At 45.9% G+C, this 17,657-nt stretch overlaps 1 pseudogene; it reads right to left on the minus strand.

The window, feature by feature from the left end:
- Positions 1-4,275: 4,275 nt before the first annotated feature.
- LOC130275245 (U2 spliceosomal RNA) lies at positions 4,276-4,385 on the minus strand (annotated as a pseudogene).
- Between the last annotated feature and the right edge of the window lie 13,272 nt (positions 4,386-17,657).

A 17,657-nucleotide genomic window follows, 5' to 3' on the forward strand; every position in this document is an offset into this window, starting at 1 on the left:
TCATCTCGCCAAGTGATTTGGAGATGAACTCCTTAGCGATAATGGTGAAGGGAGGGAGGTTGGGAGTAAAGCTATAATATAGGTATGGAGGGAATGTTGTGTTCCTATTATCCTGGTAATAGTTATCTTACATACTATCCATTATTTATGGGAGACTGGGGGGGGGGGGGGGGGGTGGCGGCTGGGAGCTGGTGAAAGTAGGAGAACCAACGAGTCTTGGACAGGGGAGAAAATTTGTTACAAATCAAAACTATCTGATGGCCTGAAAAGTCACGCGCAACACTAATAATCTTCATAGGACTATATCCAAGTTAATAAATGCCAATATAGGGTATCCCTAACCCTAAATTATGGTTAGAGTATGGTTAGAATCCCTAACCCTCGCCTCTAACCCTTCTTCTGATCGCTAAACTGGCATCTGCTTCTTTGAGCAGTTTGCCCAAAACGAATCCTAAAAGTTTTGATTTGAAATCCAAGATTTTGGCGTAATTCAGAACAACTTTGGTCAGAGTCTTGTTGCCCATCTCCAAAGTTGACTTAAAGGAACACTTCTGGAAAATCGGAGATGCTTTGCTATGTCTAGAGGGGATCCTAGGGGGTGGAGCATGACATAAGGGTTGTCCTAAGATAGCAATTGTTTTTTAAAGTGGCCAACTTTATATGTTGCTACAAACTTAAAGGGGTACTCCGCCCCTAGACATCTAATCCCCTACCCAAAGGGGACCCCGGCGATCTCGGCTGCGGCACCCCAGACATCCGGTGCACGGAGCGAACTTCGCTCCGTGCCGGATGACTGGCAATGCGGAGGCTCGTGTTGTCACAGTTACGCCCCGCTCGTGAAGTCACGGCCACAGCCCATTAATGCAAGTCTATGGGAGGGGGCATGACGTCAGTCATGCCCCCTCCCATAGACTTGCATTGATGGGGTGGGGCCGTGACATCACGAGCGGAACGTGGCAGTGATGTCACGAGCCTCCGGCACTGCACCCTACACTCTAAACAAACGCCGAGTGCAGCAGGGAGATCGCAGGGGTCCTAAGCGGCGGGGTCCTCAGACATCTTATCAGACATCTTATCCCCTATCCTTTGTCTAGGGGTGGAGTATCCTTTTAACTTCATATGGAGCCTTCTATGCTTGCATGAATCGTTCTTCTCTCCTCTCATAATATATTCATGATTGTGTCTCCCCAAATACCTAGCAGGCTATATAAAACAGCATTGGGACCCTGCCTGTTGCCAGAGTATAAGGGGTGGATTATAGGAAGGGCTAAAGGAGCATGTGCCCCAAGGGTCACAACCCTTTTGGGAACATAGGGGGCCTTCCCCACCTACTCTCTTCATCCACACAACCAGATTCCAGTTTTTCCTGTTCTCATTTCTCATGAACCAAGTCTGGACGGTCATCTTCACCTACTTTTCCAACATCTAGATCTGGATCTTCAACTCACTGTGGTGTCACATTCTACCAAGTACCAAGTTTTTCTGGTTCTCATCCTTGGTTCCTTTAATTCTGTCAATGTCTCTTGTAAAGCAGTATTTGTTTCCAGCTACTATCCATTGAGGCCAGTCGTAGGCCCACTACCATTGACCATCAGTACTAAAGCCCAAAACTTTCTTACAGGGGTGACTGGTGAGATTTTGAGAACACTGCGCCGTAGTTTTGGTAAGTGGTGGTCCTGGGTGGTACAAGGAAGCTCAATTGGCCTCCAATACACAGGAGATAATCAGAGTAAAATAGCATCTAGTGATGAGCGGCAGGGGCCATATTCGAATTTGCAATATTTTGTGAATATATAGACGAAAATTCATCCTATGTTCGCGAAATTCGCATATTCACTATGTTCGTTCTCTTTTTTTTCCATGCGAAAATTTGTAACAAAATTCGCATAGTGCGCATGCGCGATTATATGTTTCACTGAAAAGAAGGGAGGAATCAGTGTCCAATCTGGAAGTGCCGATATTCGCATAAATATTTACATAAATATTTGCATGAATATTCACATACATTCACATAAAAAAAAAGAACATTCGTCACTGCAGATATATATTACTATATTCAAAATTTTCGCAAAATCGCAAAGTGCCGATATTCGCGGTAAAAATCTGCATTTCGAATATTCGCGCTCAACACTAATAGTATTTCCTGAGTTTTATTATAACAAATACATGCATTAAAAACACACGGGGCATTTTTAGTATTATCGATTAGCTTATACGTACATACGGCTCAGAACATAAGTCGTCAATACTGACACATAAATAAGAGTATCAAAGACTAGAGCAATAACCCTGAGCAATAGAGATGCACTGAGGTCCGCTCATAAATCTCCCGCCATCTGCCTCCTATTACATTTTACTGACTGTTTTACAAGGAATCACTAAAAGCTTTCAAAGTGGGCCATAAGCTACATTTAGGTAGGACTTCCTTTCTGAGTAGTCCTAGAAATGGCTCCAGATGTTGTTCTCCAGGATTGGCTACTCAATGGCGGCCTTTAACTATCATAGAATGACTATGTCGCCTTCAGGGAAAGCAAAGCGATGACGATGTGACACTTTGTTTTCCTAATAAGACCTCTGCACTAATGTCTAACCCTAGCATTACGACCCCTATAACGGATCTCTTGTCCCTCCCAATGTGTCAGGAAGGTGTTGTACTACACAAAAAAAAAAAACATGGCTGCTTTCTTCCAAACACTGGCCCTTATTTACTTAGAGTGTTGTGTAGGTTTCTTTGTGGGTTTTAATTCCCTACAATTTATTTTCCACGGTATTTACTAAGCTTTCCCTCCATTTTCCACAATCCCTATGTGGTAGTCTGGGGTGAAGGATGCAATAGGGTGTTGCGAGTGGTAGGGATGTAGGGTGCTGGTATTAACCCTTTGTTGTCGTGACGCCAGGGTGCGGTCCGTTAATGTTCCTACCGCCAACCGTCCCACAAACGGTAGGGAGAAATAATTGAATGTCCACAGCAGATATTTGATGAAAACCGTAATAAACTTTAGTGCATATTTTATGCAACTGCAGGTAACAGAACAGTCTTTGTATGGAGGACCGTAGTTCAGGTTCCTCACAGGTTTGCTGAGACTACTGAGAACAATGAGCTTTTGTTTGCTAGAAACTGTGCTACTGATTTGAATATAATGGAGTTGCAGAAGTCACACAGGATTTTAGTAGTTTTGAGCTTGATGACTCACGTTTTAGTGGCTGCGGAAGATAAGGCTTCAGGCCTAGCTTGAATTGATGATTGGGCTGAGATGTGCTTTCCTTAAGTGCCAGGAACAAGAGAGATGTTACTGCTTTTTAGTGCAACAGGAAAAGAGAGAATCTAGTGGCAGCAGCCCCTTATATATTAAGGGGGCAGGTACAAAGCTCATTGTTTCTGCAAACCTGTCAGTCCTGACCTATGGAACTATGGGTATATCACATGACCCAAAGGTCATTGAACCATAGCACAACATAAATGATTTAAAGGCACATGACCTCTAAGGTCCTATACAAAGGTTTTTTTTTTGTTTTTTTTTTATCTAAAGCCGAGGAACGTGCTCTCGATTCACCCAAAGTGCAAGAAAAAGTGCAAACGTGTTACACTAAAAAAAATGCACAAAGGATGCGGTCTATCGCAAGCCCTTCTCCGATAGGAGAGAGGCCCCCCAACAAACCTTACCCTTCGCCTCCGGACCAAAAGGTACCTGCGAGGTTCCAGGTTCGATGTCCCTTTTCGCCGAAGCTACTAGGGGACCACAAATGCTCCCGGCATCCCCCTTGGCGTTAGCCAAGGTATCTGCCCGCAGAGCCGATAACGGTAGGTACCCTGCCAAAGCAGGAGTACCCGGGGTGTTTGCAGGGAGGTGCGGAACCTAATGGCCACACACACCTCCCCTAGACCGCCAGGAGGGACACCCAGAAGGGCTACCGCATCCTGACAAATCCTGTGAACACACAACACGCAAAAAGTGACACAGTGAGACAAAAATAAATAAATAAGTGAATGTGTGCAGATATACTGCCCGGACATCCGGCCGGATCTATAAAAATTTCTCTGATCCTAGCCAGAAGGCCGGGAATCAAGAGGTGATTGCCACAAGGTGAAGAGATTATGGTGCCCGTGCTTCAACTCAGTGAGCCTATCCTCCCAGTGAGTTTCGGCACCTCGGGGTCACCACTCCCCGAGGCACAAAGTACCTCGGCTCTAGACCCTCTCAGCCTCATGGCGATACCCGGAGGGAACAGGTCACATCGGGGCAGCCGTCGAGCTGATTCCTCAGAACCAGCCCCGGAAAGCCCTGGTACACCTGCATCCTCCATGCAGCACCCATCCTCACCAGCATGAAAACTGATAAGAACAGATACTACACTTGATCTTAGCCAAAAGGCCGAGAAGCGATACAAAGGTATACTACTATTAAATACGTAAATATGTACATTTAATACACAGCATTAAGAGGCGACTAGGGGTAGCTCTCCAGGAGAGCCCTACTAACATGGAGGGACTCTGGCTGAGGGGACTTTAGACAGAGGGATACCACACCTACATTTTGGTATTTTTACACACGCTCTGATCTGTGGGGTTTTCCTCAGCTGAAATCCACCACATTTTCTGTGGAAACCTTAGTAAGTAAATATGTTGGGTCTTTGCAAAAATGTCGGGAACACGCCCCTTTTTGGTGACCACACCCCATTTTCTCAACAGCCACACCCCCTTTTTGAGTTTTCTTAGCAAAATGGAGAGTTAGTCTGGGTTTTTTCAATTCTGGCGCAAATTCTGGCGCAGACAGAATTTCTGGCGCAATGCACCAGAATCTGGCGCACAACCCGACAAAACATGTTGGGTTTGCAAAAGTAAATGAGGGCCATTGTGTGTGGTGTTGCATCTCTGCCGCCTTTCCTTCAATGAAAAGCAATACCAGACACAACCCATGACCAGGAGTGATGCTGTTACCCTAATCCTATAAAACCCTTTATAGAATGAAGGGCCATCTCATAGTAGGATCCAGCTAAGCCCTGAAGTTGGCCATACAGTTCAGGCACCAAGAAATGATGAAGATGGTAGTCAGGGAATAAAACAGATGGATGGTGAATGGCAAAAAAAAAATGCAAATACTGACCCTAACTAACTTTCCCTGAATCTTTCCCTTGATCTATCCCTGAATATTGTCTCTAACATCGACAACACTGACCATAATGAAAACCCTAATCAGCAAAACTGACCCTAAAGCTAGGTTCACATGGAAGATTTTTAGGCCAGAAGTATTCGAGCTGGAGCACCCGAGGACGCCCCAAGTGGGTATTGTAGGACTGCGTGAAAGAATCACTTGGATCATTCTTTCAGTGGCAGAATTCCAAAGACTGAAATGTTGTAGTATGGACTGAGCAGCAAAATAAGCATTGACATCAATCTAATTCTGCTACATCGGAATTTATGAGCATAAATTCCTTGGTCTAAACCCCGCCTTACACAAACAACACAAAGACACTAGGACCCAGAGACCAAAAAATAAACAAATACAGAACAAAAAGCTAAATCAACATGATAAACAACAGCAAGTTCAAGTTACAGACAGGGACTACACAAGAATTAACCATGAACCACGGGGACTGACTGGGAATTAAACTAAGATAAAACAAGTAAAAAAGTGTCTGAAACCTGGGACCCATACCATCTCCAGAACAAAGCCCGACTCACTTCACTGAGTGCTCTGCCCCCCACCTTACAAAATGAATTTGATTTTGGCAGTGACACCACGCTCAGCCAATCACTGACAGGTAGAGATGTTGCGAATTGTTCGCCGGCGAACAGTTCCCGGCGAACTTAGCATGTTCGCGTTCGCACCCTTTGGATAGGGTATAAGATGTCTAGGGGTGGAGTACCCCTTTAAGGCCCAAATTCCGCATAGAAAAGCAGAATTTTTTTGCAGTTTTGCTAAATTCAAGGCCCCATTGACTTCAATGGGATTGCACTCCTTTAAATTACGCAAAATATCAGACCGGTCTTATATTTCGACAGAATACGGAATTCCCCTGCTGAATGGAACGGTGGAATCCCATTCAAACCAATTTGCAGTAAATTACGGCAAACTTTCCGCAAGAATTGTTCCGTGGAAGTCCGCAGCCTTACTGGGGGAGATTTATCAAAACCTGTCCAGAGGAAAAGTTGCTGAGTTGCCCATAGCAACCAATCAGATCGCTGCTTTCACTTTGCAGAGGCCTTGTTAAAAATGAAAGAAGCGATCTGATTGGTTGCTATGGGCAACTCAGCAACTTTTCCTCTGGACAGGTTTTGGTAAATTTCTTGCATAATTTTCCGACAACCCCCAAGTGACATATTGCGAAGGTTATGGGAAAGATTTATCCAAACCTGTCCAGAGAGAAAGTTGCTGAGTTGCCCATAGCAACCAATCCGATCGCTTCTTTCATTTTTAACAAGGCCTCTGCAAAGTGAAAGAAGCGATCTGATTGGTTGCTATGGGCAACTCAGCAACTTTTCTTCTGGACAGGTTTTGATAAATCTCCCCCAGTACTGTGTACATAGTATAAATCAGTGTTTTCCAACCACGGTGCCGTCAGCTGTTGCCAAACTACAACTCCCAGCATGCCCGGACAGCCGAAGGCTGTCCGGGCATGCTGGGAGTTGTAGTTTGGCAACAGCTGAGGGCACCCTAGTTGGGAAACACTGGTATAAATGGAAAATAAGTTCATTTCAGTGACTCAGTCATTCCATGGGGGTCTGTGTTCCTTCTCAACCCGTCACCTTATTAATCTGGCGCAGAAAGAGACTCATTTCACGTCAAGTTCCCGTCTACGAAAAAGGCCACAGAATCCAATCTCGTGAAGCGTCCGCGTTCGCAGCACAAGAGGACGTTATGTAAGCGAGTACCTGGCTCTCGCTCTCTTTTTTCTATAATTCAGCTCATTTAACATTTTCCACCAAATTACAGGGTGAGACATGAGGTGAAGTGCTACAAGCGAGTCATTGCGTGATCTCTTCCTTCATGTCAGCGCACAATTCTCAATATTCACCCTTGGGGGCTGCACTCATATAAACTTTTCGGAAAAGGGATTTTTATTTTTTTTTATTTTTTTTATTTTTATGGAGTCGAAAAGTTAACTGAGGTTATGGAGGCTGCCTGAGGACTGATCTGCTATGGGGCCACATATTGGTTTATAGCAGCTTGGGACATCACTCAATGTAAGGGACAGAGATGAAGTGCCCAGCACCGGCGTCTTTGCGGCAACCTTAGAAAACGTGTTTGCAATGGCGATGGGGACAGCGACCGGTTGTCCTTGCTTGGGGCATGACTACCATTGCTTTCTTCTCTACCTGTATTGTACATAGGGGGATAGAGGATGGGGTCTGTACCTTTGGGGCACATGTTGCATGTGACCGCATAGCACGTGGGTGGTATGTGGGGGTAATGTGGCTGCACCTTATATAGAGGGAATGTGTCACTGTGTGTGGGAGAATATGGCTAGCACAATGTATGAGAGGATATGTGGCTGCACTTATTGGGGACATATGGCTGCACTGTATATAGGAGGGGAGAGGACTGACATATGTGATAGCCTGGGGGAATAGGGTATATGCGGGTGTAGCTGTGCAGTTACTAAGGGTGCTTGCTTAACCCTTTCTATTCATGACGCCAGGGTGAAGGCTATTCTCTGAATGCTTATCCTACCGCCACCCTTCCAAAGAGCGATAGGGAGATAGGAAATAATTGATTGTCCACAACCGGAGGTTTGCAGAAACTTGTCGGAACTTTTACTGAAGATTTTAGGCAATAATGAACAGGAACAGTCCATACAACAGAGTCTATTAGAGCTTGACAAGTGGTTGGGATCTCGTGAGTCTATTTAGCTTAGGAAGGTAATTGTTGCGGTGATCCACTGGATTTAGATTCGGTCCAGTAATCACACTAGCTTTAGCAGGGATTGAGATTTTAACTCATGGTTTAGTTTGGTCTGAGGCCGGCAGGTTTCTGGCCTAGCTTGTCTTTGAAAGTTGTGCAGATCCGTCCTGCTAGTCCGCTATCCACGAGAGCAGCAACCCAAGAGAGTGATAATCGGCTGCAGCTCCCTTATATGGGCAGGGGCTGGACTTAAGCTCACTGGTCCATAACAACTGTCAATCTTCTGTACATAGAGTTATGGGTAAACATGTGACCCAAGGACCTCCAAAGGTCCTCCTGCATACCATAGAGGAATTAACATAGTCACATGACCGAAGGTCCTGCGACGCTACCAAGGTAAGCATACTAATATACATTATGCTAAATATATACATTTAGACATTACAAAAGAGGTGACTAGGGGCTGTCCCACCTGGGGGACCCTACCTGAACGTAGTAACTCTTTGGGGACCACCATACAAGGTATGGTATGCAATACGGTACCGGGACACCACACATCTATAGGGAAATACATCTGCATTGTATATAGAGGGACTGTGGATACACTTTATTCATAGGTGACATGTGGCAGGCATTATACAGGGGGGGTATATGGTTAGCTCATTAAATGCAAGACCATGTGATGTGGCCCAGTACGGGAGGTGTTACCCCGCGTTCCTGCTGTCCTGTCAGGCAGCCTTCTTCAGTCTCCCCAAAGCCCCTGCACTTGTTTTCCCATTGTAAATATGTTTTACCATGTAAAGTGTTATAAAATGTAATGTTGCTTTAAGAGTTATACCATGTGATATGTCATGTGATTGTTACCCAGGAGGTACCAGTGACCAGGTGACCCCTAGAGTGACCTATGGGCTCCCTGCTAGTCTCCCCATATAAGCCCTGGGTGGAGCTTCTCTCTTCCTGCTGAGGTCCAGTGCAGTCTTGTCTAGTGTGTGTGTCCAGAGTGTTGGAGACCTCAAAGTCCAGTCCTGCAGCCGCCATCAAGTCAAGTAAGATAAAGTCACAGCTTTATGAGTCAAGCCAGTCCCTGTCATCTGTCAAGTCAGCATGGTCTGCATTCAATTGTCCAGTCCTACTACAAGTCCCAGCAAGCCCTTATGGTCTCTGCGTCACCTCACACCTCCTTGGGCCCTGGCTGAACTGTATAGACTTTACCATCTGTCTAATATCAGTAAAGCTACCGTTGTCCGTAACTTGGCGTCAGTGTCTTCATTGCCCCCGTGCCAAGCCCAGGATCCAGCGGTATACCTTCGGGTGGTTATAGGCTAAACCACGCCCTGGCGTCACAAATACAAGGGGTTAAAGCCATCTGCCCCTAGGGTAACAACATCTGCCCTGCACCACACCCCGCCACCCCACATGCAGTACTTTAGGGGTTATGTGACTGCACTGTATATAGGCATACTGTAACATGAACCGTGTATGAGGGCATATGGCTAGCACAATATGTGATTGGCACTTATTAGGAGCATGTAGCTGCAGTATTTATAGGAGGGTAGGGGGTTAACACCTATAGGGTAATGTATCTGCACTGTATACAGAGGGAATGTGACTACACTATATAAATAGATGATGACATGTGGCAGGCATTGTATATGGGGGGGGGGGCATGTTAAAGGGTCACTCTCATTAAAACTTACTTTTGCTATTACAATCCTTATGGTAAATGAAAAATATTTCTAATATACTAATATACTAAAAAAAATAATGAAGTTTTCTATGTTTTATTTGTGCTTAAAAATGCTCAAGAGCACATTTTCCCCCAACTCATACACAGACTTTGGACCAAAGTCCAAACACAGGAAGTGCAGCCTGGAGTGCTGAAGGGGGGGTGGGGGTCCAGCCTCGTCCAATCATAGCTCCTCTCACACATAACTGTCATATGCTGTTGGTTGGACACCCCCCCCCCCCCCCTCAGCACTCCAGGCTGCACTTCCTGTGTTTGGACTTTGGTCCAAAGTCTGTGTATGAGTTGGGGGGAAATGTGCTCTTGAGCTTTTTTAAGCACAATTAAAACATTTTTTTTTAAACAAAGTATATTAGAAATATTTTTTATTTACCATAAGGAGTGCAATAGCAAAAATTAGTTTTAATGAGAGTGCCCATTTAAGCTCATTATATGCAAGATTTCTTCATTGGTACGTATGCAGTTATGTGGCTGCACTTATGGGGGATATATACTGTAGCTTCACTGTATATAGAAGGGCAGAGAATTAACACCTATAGGGAAATACATCCGCACTGTATGTAGAGGGGATATGGCTACACTATAAATAGATGACATGTGGCAGGCATTATACAGTCGGAGGGACACCAAGAGAGACACCGCTAGCTCCCAATGTACCCAACCAGGCTCCTCCCTGAAATTAAAAGGCAAGACACCAGTTTACACTTTTTAGGTGGGTAGGGGTCGGCCACAGCATTTATTTTAAATTAGCATATCAAAACAAGCCATAAGGCACACAAGTTCTCTTTCAAATTCCGTGCGGTACTGCCCCACCGACTCCAGTGTGCAGGTCACCCACCGGACTGACCATGTCTTTGTCTTCTCTAAGTGCCCGCTGTGACTTCAGATAGATACACCACAACTGTAAATAAAGGAAAACACATAGAAACTACACATATACAACAGGGAGGGAGGGAGGGAGGGCAGGACAGCCACTGGGACTCAAGGGAGCTGAGGGGAAAAGCGCACCAGGGGCTGCTATAAGGTACCAGGGGAGGGGCTAATAGTCTGGGTACACAAACCCACAGGGAATTGGACAGGGTCCACTAGTAACCCACCCCTTCCGTAGAAAATCAAAAGGGAAGGGGCCTGCCTTAAAGGAGAAACCTCACACTGGCTCACGAGTCAGGGGGCAGGCTAGTTAGGCACAGCCTGCCACTGCAAGATTGTTTAGTTGGTACTTATGGAGTTGTGTGGCTGCACTGTATATAGAGGGGAATGTGGCTGCACTACACATAGGCATACTGTGACATGCACTGTGTATGAGAACATATGGCTAGCACAACATATGAAAGAGCATGTGGTTGACACTAATGGGGGCCTGTGGCTGCACTGTACATTAGAGAATATGGGGTTGAACCTTTGGGTCTCCACTGCATATGGGCAAAATGGGGTTATACCCTACATGACTGTATTATACTTTTATGGTGTCCACAGGGTGAAAGGTGCAGTTGTCAATTTGTGACGCCAGGGCACCGTTAACCAACACAGTTTGAGGTTTGAGATAGCTCTCCTGGGCCAAGCGCCGGGACAACAATGACAACGATGCAAAGTTCCGGATCACCGTGGCAGGGATAGTTGTTGAAATCCCCACAGTACAAGGTTTAGAGCAAAGGGAAGTACAGAGTTTAGTGAAGAGGGAAGAGTGATCTAGGATAGCCTGTCACCTTGCTGGGACTTGTGGTTGCTGAGACTTGAATGACAGCCCACGCTGACCTGAAGGTTCTAGACGGACTGACTGAAGGGAATGTTTCCCCCCAAAATTGTATACTTATCAATAGGTTTTGACATTGACCTGAGTGATGGGGTGTCCTGACATTGGCGTGGCTGCAGATGTGAGTGTTTCTCTTCCTCAGGCCTCCTCTGACATCTTCACTCACTTCTCCACACAGCACTGAACTGTACTGCACTCTCTTCTTCTCTCTAGACTGAACCCTAACACTGACTGACTAGCTCCCCCCCCCTGCACTACATAAAGGCCACTGCTGGGGGGGTCAGGGTCACCTTGTTACTCTGCAACAATCCCTTAAAGGTACAATAACATAATTTACCACAACACAACACAGTGCAATATAACAAAATACAAGATGGAGTTGTGGAGCCCAGAAGAGGTACTTGAGGCAATGTTTACCTGACAGGACCCACTCCGGTACAGGGACACCACACTTGGAATAGGCGTCATTTGACTAGCACTGTATATTAAAGGCTTGTTGTTTATATTTCTGAGGGGCATGTGGCTGCACTGTATATGGAAGAACACGTGGCAGATATTTAGTAAGGGGGGCAAGTGATTGTATTGTATATACAAGGATCGGTGCCATGACATCAAAAAAGATGCTGCCACCATTTAAGGTGCTGCCCAGTATGTATACACAGTGGGGGCAGTCACACGTGTGCAGTATATTCAGACCTAGGTACTGATGAAATACAGGTGAATGGAGTAAATGATAAAATCGTGACATATCTTGTGTTCTGCAGGGAGTATCAGTCGGAATATACATCTTATCCCACAGAGATGCACTGAACCGTTCCCGTATACTTCATGTCAGTGATTTATAATGTCTATAATCAGGGGGGAAAAGTGCCAGGAAGGCAAAAATCTGCTGCATGTCGCATCTGCCCGCTCCACCCAGCGACTGGCAGCAAGCTTGCCTGGAAACAGGCGGACATCCATGCATGGTACAGGGTGACATCATGAGAGGGACAAAGTCTTGGCAAGAAGAGAACTCCAGTGAGATATATGAGGATGTGATGGTGAACACTGCAGAGCGCTCCGCAATAGCGTCACCGGAGGGAGAGGAGACAAAGATCTGCAGGAACAACTAGTATTAGTCTCATTGTTCTATTATCTCAAATGTATATGATTATCCTGTACCCCAAGTGTCAGCGTGTCATTATCCTGTACCCCAAGTGTCATTATCCTGTACCCCAAGTGTCAGCGTGTCATTATCCTGTACCCCAAGTGTCAGCGTGTCATTATCCTGTACCCCAAGTGTCAGCGTGTCATTATCCTGTACCCCAAGTGTCAGCGTGTCACTATATTGTACCCCAAGTGTCAGCATGTCACTATCCTGTACCCCAAGTGTCAGCATGTCACTATATTGTACCCCAAGTGTCATTATCATGTACCCCAAGTGTCAGCGTGTCATTATCCTGTACCCCAAGTGTCAGCGTGTCACTATATTGTACCCCAAGTGTCATTATCCTGTATCCCAAGTGTTATTATCCTGCACCCCAAGTGTTATTATCCTGTACCCCAAGTGTTATCCTGTACCCCAAGTTTCTTCATCCTCTACCCCAAGTGTCATCATCCTGTACCCCAAGTGTTATTATCCTGTACCCCAAGTGTCATTATCCTGTACCCTAAGTGTCATTATCCTGCACCCCAAGTGTTATCCTGTATCCCAAGTATCATCATCCTGTACCCCAAGTGTCATCATCCTGTACCCCAAGTGTTATCATCCTGTACCCCAAGTGTCATCATCCTGTACCCCAAGTGTTATCATCCTGTACCCCAAGTGTTATCATCCTGTACCCCAAGTGTTATTATCCTATACCCCAAGTGTTATCATCCTGTACCCCAAGTGTCATTATCCTGCACCCCAAGTGTTATCCTGTACCCCAAGTGTTATCATCCTGTACCCCAAGTGTTATCATCCTGTACCCCAAGTGTTATTATCCTGTACCCCAAGTGTCATCATCCTGTACCCCAAGTGTCATTATCCTGTACCCCAAGTGTCATTATCCTGTACCCCAAGTGTCATTATCCTGTACCCCAAGTGTTATTATCCTGTACCCCAAGTGTCATTATCCTGTACCCCAAGTGTTATTATCCTGTACCCCAAGTGTCATTATCCTGTACCCCAAGTGTTATTATCCTGTACCCCAAGTGTCATTATACTGTACTCCAAGTGTCATTATCCTGTACCCCAAGTGTCATTATCCTGTACCCCAAGTATTATTATCCTGTACCCCAAGTGTTATTATCCTGTACCCCAAGTGTCATTATCCTGTACCCCAAGTGTTATCATCCTGTACCCCAAGTGTTATCATCCTGTACCCCAAGTATTATCATCCTGTACCCCAAGTGTTATTATCCTGTACCCCAAGTATTATTATCCTGTACCCCAAGTATTATTATCCTGTACCCCAAGTGTTATTATCCTGTACCCCAAGTGTCATTATACTGTACTCCAAGTGTTATTATCCTGTACCCCAAGTGTCATTATCCTGTACCCCAAGTATTATTATCCTGTACCCCAAGTGTTATTATCCTGTACCCCAAGTGTCATTATCCTGTACCCCAAGTGTTATCATCCTGTACCCCAAGTGTTATCATCCTGTACCCCAAGTATTATCATCCTGTACCCCAAGTGTTATTATCCTGTACCCCAAGTATTATTATCCTGTACCCCAAGTGTTATTATCCTGTACCCCAAGTATTATTATCCTGTACCCCAAGTGTTATCCAGTACCCCAAGTATTATTATCCTGTACTCCAAGTATTATTCTCCTGTACCCCAAGTATCATCATCCTGTACCCCAAGTGTCATTACTGTAAACCATTTTATTCTACCAGTTTTGCTTTCATCCCAAAACATTCCACAAGCCACGTGTGGTACTGCAGCACTATTAACTTTAGCGGAGCTGAGCTGCAATACCACATACAACCTGCAGACAGGAATGGCGCTGTTTCTGGAAGACAACCTATTTTCCAAATCCCATACAATCCCTACAAATATCTTATCTCCCACATGAATTCATTCGGTAATATAGTTGTAAACTCATTTCTGTATCTTCCTTTTTTGGTAACGCGGGACGAGAAGGTCTGTTCCAGAGCTATGGCCGGGCTGTAAATAAACATCCTAAGACCTCGGCCGGAGATTACTTACTATTCTGGCTTCTGAGCCGCTTTCTCCTGCCAGCAAATAGATGCGGCGCGATGGCCGCGTCCTCCCCGAAGATTTATACGTCTCACAGGCTGGAGAACATCTATAGGGGTGAAGGACTGTGTGACCGGCTGCTCCTATTGTCGGGGTACAGAGGAAGCGTTAGGGCTCATTCACACTACGTATTTTCTAAGCGGAATTCTGCTAGAAAAATACAGTGCAGCAGCTTCCCATTGGGGGGGAGTTATCAACACCTCTGGAGGGGGAAAAGTGTAGCCGTTGCCCATAGCAACCAATCAGATCGCTTCTTTCATTTTTTTTAAAAGGCCTCTGAAAAATGAAAGGAGTGATCTGATTGGTTGCTATGGGCAACTGGGCAACTTTTCCTCTGCCCATTTTCTCAATGGGATTCTGTGGCACTGTTCATATTACGGAATTTCCGTGGTGGAACGTCCGCTGACAGAACATACATGTTCATCCTTTCGGCAGAATCCGTTTGGAAATACATTGGCGTCTACTGAGACGGCGCACTTCCCGAGCAGTTCTAGCGGCGCTTGTTTTGCTGGCACCCATAGGGGATCTCTGTCCGGAATATCTCCGGGCGGAGATTTCACCGTTTGAATGTGTCACCCACGCACGCCGCGCAATTTCCGAGCGGAGAAATTCCGTTTCGAAATTCCGGTGCAGCAGTTGTCCCTTTGCTATCAATGGGATCCAGCTGCACAGTGCACACTGCTGCAAAACTACAACTCCCAGCATGCCCGGACAGCCGAAGGCTGTCCGGGCATGCTGGGGGTTGTAGTTTTGTGACAGCTGGAGGCACCCTGGTTGGGTCCCTATGATCCAAACCACCTGTTTCTTGAAAGATCCACATTTAAAAGGGTACTCCAGTGGAAAACTTTTTTTTTTATTTAAATGAACTGATGCCAGAAAGTTAAACAGATTTGAAAATTACTTCTATTAAAAAATCTTTACCCTTCCAGTACTTTTTAGCGGCTGTATGCTAGAGAGGAAATGATTTTCTTTTTGAATTTCTTTTTTGTCTTGTGCACTGTCACGATGCCGGCTGGCAGGTAGTGGACCCTCTGTGCCAGAGAGGGATTGGCGTGGACCGTGCTAGTGGACCGGTTCTAAGCCACTACTGGTATTCACCAGAGCCCGCCGCAAAGCGGGATGGTCTTGCTGCGGCGGTAGTGACCAGGTCGTATCCACTAGCAACGGCTCACCTCTCTGGCTGCTGAAGATAGGCGCGGTACAAGGGAGTAGGCAGAAGCAAGGTCAGACGTAGCAGAAGGTCGGGGCAGGCAGCAAGGATCGTAGTCAGGGGCAACGGCAGAAGGTCTGGAAACACTGGCAAGGGACACACAAGGAACGCTTTCACTGGCACTAAGGCAACAAGATCCGGCAAGGGAGTGCAAGGGAAGTGAGGTAATATAGGGAAGTGCACAGGTGATAACCCTAATTGGAACCACTGCGCCAATCAGCGGCGCAGTGGCCCTTTAAATCGCAGAGACCCGGCGCGCGCGCGCCCTAGGGAGCGGGGCCGCGCGCGCCGGGACAGAACAGACGGGGAGCGAGTCAGGTAGGGGAGCCGGGGTGCGCATCGCGAGCGGGCGCTACCCGCATCGCGAATCGCATCCCGGCTGGCAGCAGGATCGCAGCGCCCCGGGTCAGAGGACGTGACCGGGGCGCTGCAGCGGAGGGGGAGAAGCGAGCGCTCCGGGGAGGAGCGGGAACCCGGAGCGCTCGGCGTAACATGCACAGTGCTCTCTGCTGACACCTCTGTCCGTGTGAGGAACTGTCCAGAGCAGCACAGGTTTGCAATGGGCATTTTCTCCTGCTCTGGACAGTTGCTGATATGGACAGAGGTGTCAGCAGAGAGCACTGTGTATAAGACAAAAAAGAAATTAAAAAAAGAAAAGAATTTCCTCTGTAGCATACAGCTGCTAAAAAGTACTGTAAGGGTAAAGATTTTTTAATAGAAGTAATTTACAAATCTGTATAACTTTCTGGCACCATTTGATAAAAAAAAAAAAAATAATAATAATAATAAAATAATTTCACCGGAGTACCCCTTTAAAGGTAATATATTACCTCAAATTTTATTTTATTTTTATTTTGTTACTAAAACGTTCTTTTATTCTAATCATTTCCTATTTCATAAAATTTTTGTTATTACATTTTTTTGTACACTATAATGTAGGGCCGCCATCTTGCCTGAGCTGAGTCTCTTTGCTATCAAGAGGATTTGGCTGCACACTGCGGAATTTCAGCGGCGGAACTTTCCGTCACTGATACTCATGCATCGAAAGAATGAAGATTTACGAGCGGTCCTTCTGCCGCCGTAACATGCACTGCTGGCTAGGGGAACCCTTAGGGTATGTTTACATGGCGGAAAATTTGCAGAATGACATTCCCCAAATAGCATGTTTCTGCCGGCACAAGGACCACTCGGAAATGTGCCCTCTCCGTAGACGGCAATGCATTTCCAAGCCGATTCCGCCATAAGAATGGACAATATTCATTCTTTAATCTGAGGGTGAAATCGGAATTTCCGCCGCGTGCACTGTGGAGCAAAATACCATTATAAATGAGAAATTCCATCATGGCAAATATACTCTAAGGCCAGGGCTCAAGTCCTGCAGGAACTCGTGGGAGCTGAGTTCCTGCACTTTGTCCACAGTAGGAACACTGTTCCCATTAGCAGGAGTCTTCAGGACTAACCCTTGAGTCGAAATCTTGGGTGAGTTCCCACACTTCCTTACCCCAGCACTTGAATCCTGTCTAAGGCCATTTTCATTCCGTGCGAAATGCTCGTCCGGAAAACACGGGCAGACAGCGGGCACTAGGACCGCTCAGAAATGCGCCGTCTCATAGACGGCAATGCATTTCCGGGCGGATTCCGCAGAAAGAATAGACAAGTTTATTTCTTCTGTGGACGCCGGAATTGGGATGTTTAATTTTTTTTTGTATTTTATTAATTTTTACTCATTTCAGAAGAGTCCAGTGTACCGGTATACCCTCCCCCGTGGCTCTATATACTTTATATATTATTTTTGGTTAAAATTTATTAATTAAAACTGAATTTTGAGCATTTTTTCGGATAATATGGGAGCGGGCCCCTGAGGATGAGGATATGAT

Source organism: Hyla sarda, chromosome 5 (assembly GCF_029499605.1).
Source record: "Hyla sarda isolate aHylSar1 chromosome 5, aHylSar1.hap1, whole genome shotgun sequence".
NCBI lineage: Eukaryota > Metazoa > Chordata > Amphibia > Anura > Hylidae > Hyla > Hyla sarda.